This window comes from Pan paniscus, chromosome 8 (genome assembly GCF_029289425.2).
Source record: "Pan paniscus chromosome 8, NHGRI_mPanPan1-v2.0_pri, whole genome shotgun sequence".
NCBI lineage: Eukaryota > Metazoa > Chordata > Mammalia > Primates > Hominidae > Pan > Pan paniscus.
In genome coordinates this window covers 33800626-33811103 of record NC_073257.2, presented here as the reverse complement: position 1 = coordinate 33811103, position 10478 = coordinate 33800626, and the positions used below count along the sequence as shown (strand labels likewise).

Below are 10478 nucleotides of genomic sequence, written 5' to 3'. Positions count from 1 at the left end.
TTCCATCCGTGCCCTGTGGAGCACATGTGACTTCAAAGGCAGCTCTGTAGGGTGCAGGGAGGAAGGAGTGTGCTTTTATTTCTCATTTTGGCACAAATCCATCAAACTATTTTTGAAGCCTGGGAAACAAAACTTACATTCCCTCTAAATTCATTGCGTTTGGCAGATCCACCTTTGTTTTTCTACAGTGATGGCTTCCACTTCTTCAACCTTTGCATTCCTCTTACTTTGAGGCTTTATTTAGCAGGAAAAAAGGCAAGAATGATGCTAGATTTCAAGGGAAGCCTTAAATAGCCCAGTTCATTAAGTAGTCCCCTCCGCAACTTCCCATTTCTTCTCCCCAACCCCTAATTTAAAACAGTTGTTTGGAAGACTTTTAAACCGGAAACATCCCTTTCATAGGAGACTTATGATGTAGAAAGGAGCTCGTGGTTTCATTTCAATGTGATGGGACCCCTTGGTGATGAGCAAATATAGCTTCAACCTAATGAATGTGCCCAGTGGCTGTGTGTGTGTGTGTGTGTGTGTGTGTGTATGCACGTGTGCATGTGTGTGCGTGTGTGTGCCTGTGAGCTTCTAGAGACTCTGGAATTCCATTCATCATAAGAATTAGAGATGTTAGCATTGCTTTCAGCAATTCTGTCTCTTCTTTGCCACCATAGGACTGTTCCTTATGGCTTGCTTTTGAGATGTTTCCTTCATGATCTGTGTTTGTGCTGCCTTGCCCCGTCACCTCTCAACACTGCACTTCAGTGGAGACTGATGCAGGCTGTGCTGTTTCTATTTCTTTTTCTTTTTTAGAGATGTAGTCTTGCTCTGCTTCACAGTCTGGAGTACAGTCCTGTGATCATAACTCACTGCAGCCTCAAACTCCTGGGCTCAAACATCTTCCTGCCTCAGTCTCCTGAGTAGCTGGGACTACAGGTGCATGGCACCATGCCTGGCCAATTTTTAAAGCGTGTATTTTTGGTAACAATGGGGTCTTGCTATGTTGCCGAGATTGGTCTCAAACTCCCAGCCTTCAAGCAATCCTCCCACCTCAGCCTCCCAAAGTGCTGAGATTCCAGCTATGACCCACTATACTCGGCCTTGTTTTAATTTCTTTTGGACTATTTATTTCGGATCATTTTTATTGCTCTTTTCCAAACTCTACATTCCCCATCCTCTTTGAAACTTTGAATCCTGATGTGGTTGGGTGGTGGGTTCTGCCTAACTTGTTAAAAGTGACCCTAATGAGCCTGAAGTGGTTGGTTTCATTGCATTAGGGTCTTTTGACAGCTCAGGGAGAAACTGCCACTCTGTAAGCATTTATCACCTCTACTAGGGAAAAAAGGCCCAGGCCTGATTGTAATGGTTCAGCAAGTGGAGGAGAAGATATTATTAGCTTCAATGTCTTTGGTATTGGACTTCTTTTCATTCCTGCATTAATAACTCATAATTTATTGATCTTTTCCCTAATCTTTGTTAGTGATGTTGCCTTAAATTATAAAGGACAGTAATACAATATGAGTAACAGTTCTATCAATATGCTAAAAGCTTTACCTCCTCCTACTCCTTCATTTTTAATCAAAATAGGACCTTCCCTGAAGGATTGGGTTATGAGTACAATGAATTTATGTTGGTCTAGTAGGCAATATTATGATTTAAAAGCATTTCTCAATGGCCAAGTAGATAAGGAATTATATGAAATTCTACAAATACCAAGAGGTATTTCAGTGGTTTACAAATATTGTCTACCTTCTGTATGCATAAAATGTCATAGATTGGTGCCAGTGAACACACACACATATCTCAGGTGAGGATTGGCCTCAGAGAACCTACTGGTACATTCTAGAAGACAAACATTTTAAAAAAAAAGAACTTACATGAAATATTTACTAAACAACATAAGAAAACTTCAATGTTAGATTGGTTGGAGATATACATATACATATACAACCAATTGGAGATTTTGTATATTTATATAATATATATAATTATATATGTTGAAGATTTTATGAATATATTGGTTTGACATGATATATATATATGTATTCTGATGATACATGATCATCAGAATTCAGAGAAGGGGAACAATAGATTGGGTGAAGTTGAAGATCCCAATATGAAGGGGAAGGAAGAATTTGGATAATTTGGATACAGGGGAGCAAGGTGGGGAGAGGAAGAGTTCCAGGCATGGGAAATAACATCAGCAAATTCAAAAAGAAGGACTAAGTGGTGGGGATTTATGGAAGGGCAGGACGACTTGAGCTCAGGGCTCTTGTGACATAAAAGACTTAGTGAGCTTTTTACTGATATCTTCAGTGTATGAATAAAGTTGATGATAAAGAACTTTAAGAATATGCAGTTCTCTGTACAGATATGAAGTAGCGATTATCCTCAAATTATATTGTTGCTAGCTTAAGTAGTTTAGTCTATTTGCCAAAATTGAAAGAAAATTATGAAATCACAAGTACTTCTATTTGCAAATACACTGGAGTGTCCCAAAGTGACAAAAAGCACAGATTTGTCTTTGACTTTGTACAGAATAAGATCTAGAACAGTGAGAATCTTGGCACTTGCTGGATTTTTAAGAGTTGCATGGATTTATTATATAGACATCCTTTGGTATCAACCTCAAAGGGATAGTATATGTGACTTTCCAGGCCACCTGTAGAAGGCAGTCTTCATTGTCCAGGGAAAGTGTTAAGCATTGATAAAATCCCACTGATATGAGATATTTCAAAAAAATTTCTGGCTTGTTATTAGAACCAGCCAAAATGATTTTATTGAATATCTTCTATGACCCCAGCAGCCTACAAGAAAATATGTGGGACCCCTGATTCTTGATCCTACAGAACTTATTAGGAAGATGAGAGTATTCACTGGAGGAAAATTAGGAAATAAAGGCATATACAAGGAGGAAATACTTGAAGGGGGTATAAGTGGATGTCTTTGCTGCTGTTCTTTCTCTCATTTCCCTTTTCCTTAGGAAATTGATCTGTCATATTTTCAACTGCTATCTCTACTGGTGACTCAAATAGATATCGCTTCTGGATCCCCTGCCCAGACACTGAGCATTTTTGCACCATCCTAAACTTCAGATCTCCAAACCCAAACTCTGTCTCTCCCAACCAGATTAAGTCTCATTTTCTGCCTTTTATAGTACCCTTCTTCTAATCACCCAGGCTCAAAATCATTGACTATTTCTGCACATCTGTACATATTTATATTTATCACTCGCCATGGCCACTTATTCTGGATTGTGAGTAGATCAAAAGAATAGAGAGATTTTTAATCAAGTGAGCCTAAATATGCAAAGCAAGTATGGAGGAGAGAAGGAAATGAAGTGAGACTCTCAGGTCACTTCCGTGGAAGACACAGATGGTAGAGTTTTGACTTAGTGGCACTGAGATAGATCTGTTTTAGGGCAAGATAGAACAGTGGGAGAGATCCCGGCTGGCCGTGGTGGCTCATGCCTGTAATTCCAGTACTTTGGGAGGCTGAGGTGGGCGAATCACCTGAAGTCAGGAGTTTGAGACCAGCCTGGCCAACATGGTGAAACCCTGTCTCTATTAAAAATACAAAAACTAGCCAGGCATGGTGGTGGGCGCCTGTAATCCCAGCTATTCGGTAGGCTGAGGCAGGATAATTGCTGGAACCCGGGAGGTGGAGGTTGCAGTGAGCCGAGATCGCACCACTGCACTCCAGTCTGGGTGATAGAAAGAGACTGTGTCTCAAAACAACAACAACAACAACAACAACGACAACAACAACAACAGGAGAAATCCCCACATTCCTTGGCCTGAAAATGTATTTGTATGTACATTACCTGTTAACTTCCTTAATATTGGTATATCAAATTTTGATAGCGTTTTGCTTTCAAAGTTTTAGAAAAGCTTAGTTTTGAAATGAATTTGCATCTTTAAATTTGCATTTTCTATCACTTCATTTTGGTATCCTCGTGGGTTTACATGCAAAACACATCTATCTCCAGGCTGTCTAATGTGCTACTGTCAATTAGTGGAGTTAACTGTCATGTGTTGTGGGCTGTCTTTCCCCGGTGGCATTTAAACGGAGATGTCATCGCTATTTCAGATACTGAAGTTGTGAGCCTAGCATTGGGTAGGAGATTGGACTAGCTCTCTACGACTCATTCTAAGATTAGGATTTTCTAACTTGATAGTGATTCATAAGACAATTATTTCATAATGCATTTCTACTATTATATAGTGTGCACGTGATAGGCATACATTGATTTGGACTTTTCCTATGACAACTTGGAAGGCAGAAAGTTAAGCACTTAAAAATGATGTCCAAGGGTGGCAGGGTATTCATGAATTATACTATGATTGTTGAATTAAGCTAAAATAAATATTATCTTGATTTTATTTGCCAACATTTTTGGTAGGATGGAACTCAAGAGGTAGGGACTGAACCTTGGAAGAACGGGGATTGGCATGACCGTGGCATTAAAGTGATTAATCCCCTGACAATTAGCCTAAGTTTATAAAGTTATACAGTGTTAAGGGCTCAGGGTGTCTCTCCATAAGCAAGATAGAAAGGGATCGAAAGAAATACCATTTCCTTCTTTGAACTGAAGCCATTTGAGATAAGGAATGAAAGAGTATAATTTTAAGGCATTTGGTAGATACTGTTAAAAAAAGTTTCAGGGTCAAACATACTTTAGAATTGTTCTCCTGGGGTTTTCAGTCAGGTCCAATGTTCCCAGTGTGATGTTTTCAGATGCCTCCTCTCTACTCCAGGGAGGAAGTCAGAAGTTATTGTATGAAGCCTGAAAATGTAGTTCCTTTAGATCCTGTGCCAGTATCCCATCATCATCTTGGGACAAAGAATATGGTAAACATCCACAGCTTACACAATAGAATGGAATAATTACTTTGAACCAGATTAACCATAGGGAAAATGTCTTCATATCTTCATAGCAGCCAAAGCTGTGTTGTGTGTATTTAGCACTGACTTCAGACCTCACTTGGGCGTGTGTTCTTCCTCAGCAGGGCTTAGTTCTCCACAGGGAACTTCTTCACTCTAACCCTCTTGTATAGGTGGTCCTGGGTTTTTTGTTTGTTTGTTTGTTTTTGTTTTTGCTGTCATGAAATACTTTTGAAGAGTGCCAATCCCCAATAAATAGAGAAGGATGATGGGAGAGAGAACCAGTATTTTATGACTGCCCTAGTAATTAATAAGTGACCTAGGTAAGAATGGCCAGCAGGTGCTAAAATCAGTGAGTGAAAGATTGTTGAAGAATAGAGTATTCTCCAAGTATCAACCCTTGGACTACTTAGTTACAAAGATGAAATACACCTTTATGATGGGGAATACTTTAAACCAGTGATCAAATTTAAATATATATATATATATATTTTTTTTTTTTGAGACACAGTCTCACTCTGTTGCCCAGGCTGGAGTGCAGTTGTGCTATCACAGCTCACTGTAGCCTTGACCTCCTAGGCTTAGGTAATCCTTCTATCTCAGCCTCCTGAGTAGCTGGGGATATAGGCACATGCCATCATGCAGGGCTAATTTTTAAATTTTTGGTAGAGACAGGGTCTCCCTATATTGCCCAGGCCAGGCTGATTTCGAATTCTGGTCTCAAGGGATCCTCCTGCGTCAGCCTCCCAAACTGCTGGGATTATAGGTGTAAGCCACTGTGCCTGGCTAAATTTAAACAATTTAACATCATTACTAGAGTAACAAATTGACATCATTTACCCATTGACTTATTCTCTGCCCATCACTTAGCATTCCTCTGCACTATGTTCCACCTGAATTGAATCATGAGGAAACAATTAGATAAATCCTCAAATGAGGTGTTATCCTTTTAGGAAATATCAGTCATTATAGACCAGAAAGGCTGGGGAGCTGTTTAAAGGAGATTGAAGAGATATGACATCTAAATGTAGGATGTGATCCTGGATCCCATCCTGGATCAGGGAAATAGCTATCAAGGACATTTCTTGGTCCATTTGGGGAAATTTGAAAATGGACTATATAATAGATAATGATATTGTATCAATGGTCAATTTCCTGAGTGTGATAATTATGCATATATAAGAGAATGTTTTTGTTTTTGGGAGATTCATGTTGAAGCATTTATGACTTAATTGTCATGATGCTTGCTACTAACTTTCAAGGAGTTCACATTTATACATGTAAATTATCTAAAACATGTATGGTAATATTCATTTATAATAAAAATAAATGTTATATATGTTATATTCAGTATATTACTCAATATAACTATATATGTTATATTCAGTATATTAATATAACTATATATGTTATATTCAGTATATTAATATAACTATATATGTTATATTCAGTATATTAATATAACTATATATGTTATATTAGGTATATTATAAATATTTGCTTTATACATGCACATATACACGTTTGTGTATGTATATAAAGCAAATATGCCAAAATGTTGGTGATTGGTGAATCTAGATGAAGGGTATCTTCATCACACTAGTTTTGAAGCTGTTCTGCAGGTTTGAAATTTTTCAAAATAAAAAGTTAGGAAGAAAGAACTTTGTGTTAGAGATGAGGTAGTGGAGAAAAATGTTGAGCTGTTAAATTCAGGTTCATGAGAAAATGACATGTTATTGTCGAATAAAGCAAAGCTAGAAGACATAGTATCCACAAAAATAAACTGTAAAGTGAGATTGATTTAGATCATCCAGAATTAACTATTTTTGGAGTAGAGAAAGGATTGCTGTTGGGCATCTTAGTCTCTCTCTTCTTTTGTTTCCATGATATTAGCTTTCTCATGTTGCAAGTCCTTAGCTCACAAGATTGTTGTAAGAATGACTGAGAAGATGTGTATGAATGTGCCCTGTAAGCGGTGAAAGTAATGTCTCTAAGCTTCTGTGTGTTTAGGATGTCACTTGTGCTGAACTGTAACACCCAATGTTGTATTTTGGGTTGTAACTTGTGCTGAAGTACAACATCCAGTGTTTGTATTTTCTGTAAATGACTATGCATTCATAGGAAAGAGAAACTTAATCAGTGGCTTTATTAAGACTCATTTCGCACATATGTAATTTAGAAAAAGAAAACTGACTCTGTTTCACTGAGATTAATATAGTTCTGCCCATGGCATATCTAAAACAGTGTCTAAATACATCTAACAAATAATAGTTTTTTTTTTCAGTAAAGAAACAAAATTTCACTTATTTTTAATGCTCATTTAGCCAGTTGCATTTATGGAAAATCTTTCCCCAGAGGTTGGAAAACTAGCAAACAGCAGCTTTAATATAAGTCAATAGAACATTAAGTAGAGAAAAGCTCGGAGTTACATACTGTGCTATTATCTTGTGATAATTTCAATTTAGGTTTCTTCTTAAGTATGCGTTCAGGATTTTACTGTTAGACTAAATGTAAAATGGAGTCAATGTCTGTGGAGTACTGACATGAACCTGGAGAGTGAACATTTTGCCCCTTCTCAGGGAAGCAGGCCAGAATATCTGTAAAATGGTGACACTTTGATCCTGACTGGAAGAAAACCATGTTGAAAGAACGATAAGGAAGGGATTATGGAACAACAAACATAAGTTGTCAGCTGGAGGAGATGTTCCTGTCAGGCATTGAACTTGATGAATTTCTTCAGCTGGTATAGACAGTTCAGGTGTAGGCTGTAGTTTTCATTGGTAGTGGCTGTGGGGTGCTGCATCAGCCAGACTGACACTAGGTTGCCATCCTTCTCAGTGGGCACATGAGGAAATCATAATGATGGCTATGTTAGCAACCACTGGGTAATTATTCTGTGCTAGGAGTGATGTTCAATGTTTTCTGTATATTTTCTCAGTTAAACCTCACTATATCCCCAAGGTAGGTAAGAAATATTTCTAATATTCTTTTTTTATAGATCAGGTGGACTCAGGTTAGATAACTTATGTAAGGTCATAGAGATAATAGTGGCCAAGTTGCTACTTGAACCCAGGTTGTCTGACTCTAGAGCCTGTTTTATAACCACCACGCTATACTCAACTGATTCTCTAAAGTTGATATTTGAGAGAACAGACGAAAAAGATGTGGAAGCTTTTTAGCTATAGAGAGATGCGTTCAGCAATGATTGAGTAAAAGGGATTGGAATTACTCTCTCAACGTAACATACTAAGAATAACTAGGCAATATATAGGACAGAACAGTTGTCAGACATTAGGCAAGCAGCACAGACAGTGACCTTTCAGAGAAGGCAAACAAACGAGATTGTTGCAGCTTGCTGCCTGGAGAGAGTTCTAGGCTGAGGCACAGGAATACATATTATATTCCTAGACATATAACAGAGCCCAGGAATTACCCTAAGTTGAGGAGACAGAGTTCAGAGGTTGGAGAGGCTAAGGCTGCTAGAATTCACAGGGCCAGATCTTGGTTAGAAGAGATCTAACCAAGGTTAGGAGAACAGAGAGGTGACTCTGGAGATCTGCTGAGTTTTCAGTGAGGAAACTCCTGAGGCTAGAGAAAGATGCAGGAGAGAATCAAGAATTGGGTGCAGTCATCCAGGAGCTCAATAGTTTTTTTTTTTTTTCCCCTATCACCCAGAGTAGAAAGGCCCTGGTTCTCAGGGAACCATTGTCTCCTGGTGGGTCTCATGGTGGAGCCAAATTTGCCCTTGACCAAAAGTTCTTCTGGTCTTACTTGGCAGATCTTAAGAGCAAGCCATGGAAGGACAGGTTGTATCCAAGTAACTTTATTGCACCCAGCTGAAGCTCAGCAATATTTAAAAGTTTAAAAAGCTCCAGCACCAACAAAGTAACATGTATATTTCTGAAATCCAATAAAAATTACCGGTCATTCAGGTTGGGTGCTGTGGCTCACACTTGTAATCCTAGCATTTTGGGAGGCTGAGGCAGGAAGATTGCTTGAGCCCAGGAATTCATGACCAGTCTGGACAATACAGTGGGACCCCCATCTCTGGAAAACCATTTAAAAAGTTGCTGGGATTGGTGCGGCACACCTGTAGTCCCAGCTGCTCAAGAGGTTAAGGTGGGAGGATTGCTTAAATCCAGGAGTTTGAGGTTGCATTGAGCTATGATTGTGCCACTTCACTCCAGCCTGAGTGACAGCAAGGCCTTGTCTCCAAAAAAGTAAAAAGAAAAAGAAATTACCAGGCATTCAAAGAAGCAGGAAAATGTGACCCATAATGAGGAGAAAAACAGTATATAGAAAAAGGCCTAGAAATGACACAGATGATAGAATTACTAGACAAGGACTGCTATGGATTGAATTGTGACCCTCCTCATCTTGACCAAATCCGTATGTTGAAGTCCTAACTCTTAATGTGATGATAATTGGAGATGGACACTTTGGTAATTTGGTAATTAGTGTTAGGTGATGTTATGAGAGTGGGGCCTTTATGATAAGATTAATAACTTTATAAGAAGAAGAAGAGAGAGATACAGATTATCTTTTTTACATGTACTGTGTGAGAACACAGTGAGAAGGAGCGATGTGCAAACCAAAAAGAGGGCTGTCACCAGGAAATGAATTGGTTGGCAGCTTGAGTTTGGACTTCCAACCTACAGAATGGTAAGAAATAAATATCTGTTGTTTAAGCCACCCAGTCTATGGTATTTTGTTATAGGAGCCTGAGCTAATACAAGGACATTAAAAGAACTATTGTAAATATACTGCATATGTTCAAGTATGTAGAGGAAAAAAAAAGAGTATGATAAAGAGAGTCATGGAAGATATAAAATAGACATGCATTAAATTTCTAGAGTTGAAAAAATACGATACAGAAGATACATGAGAGGGATAAACAGCAACCATTAGTAAACTTGAAGATATAGCAATTATCTAAAATGAAACAAGAAAAAAGAAGACTAAAAAGAATTAACGGAGCATCAGTGAGTAGTGGGACCATAGAAAATAGCCCATCATGTTTATAATTATAGTCACAATAGGAGTGGAAGGAAAGAAACATACCTTAAAAAATAATGGCTAAAAAATTAAGAGCGGAGGGGGAAGGAACAGAAAAAAATCTAAAGAAGTAGTGGCTGAAAAGTATCCAAATTTGCTGAAAATCGTCATCCCACAGACCCAAAATTTCAATAAGCTCCAGTTAGAAGAAAGTGAAAAAAACTACACCAAGGCACATCATAACAAAAGCAGTCAGAGACAAAGGACATTATGCACAGAACAAAAGTGATATTGAGCGAACTCCTTGTTGGAAAGAATGCAAGTCGGAAGACAATGGAGCAGCACCTTTAAGGCACTGAAAGAAAAAAAACTCTCACCTAGACTTCCATACAAAGTGAAAAAAAAATTAAAGAATAGATGAAATAAAGACCTTCCCAGACACACAAAAGCTGAAAGAATTTGTCACCAGCTGACCATCAGTACAGGAAATGTTAACAGAAGGATTTTAGACAGAAAGAAAATGATACCAGATGGAAACTGAATCTGCACAAAGAAATAAAAAGCACTAGAAAAGGTAAATATGAACATAAATACAAAAGACTTCTTGTTTT

At 38.2% G+C, this 10478-nt stretch overlaps 1 protein-coding gene across 4 annotated transcripts in view; it reads left to right on the top strand.

Moving 5' to 3' along the window:
• Window positions 1-10478, top strand: part of NEBL (nebulette) — a 395768-nt gene that overhangs the window by 49173 nt on the left and 336117 nt on the right. The window lies entirely within an intron of this gene.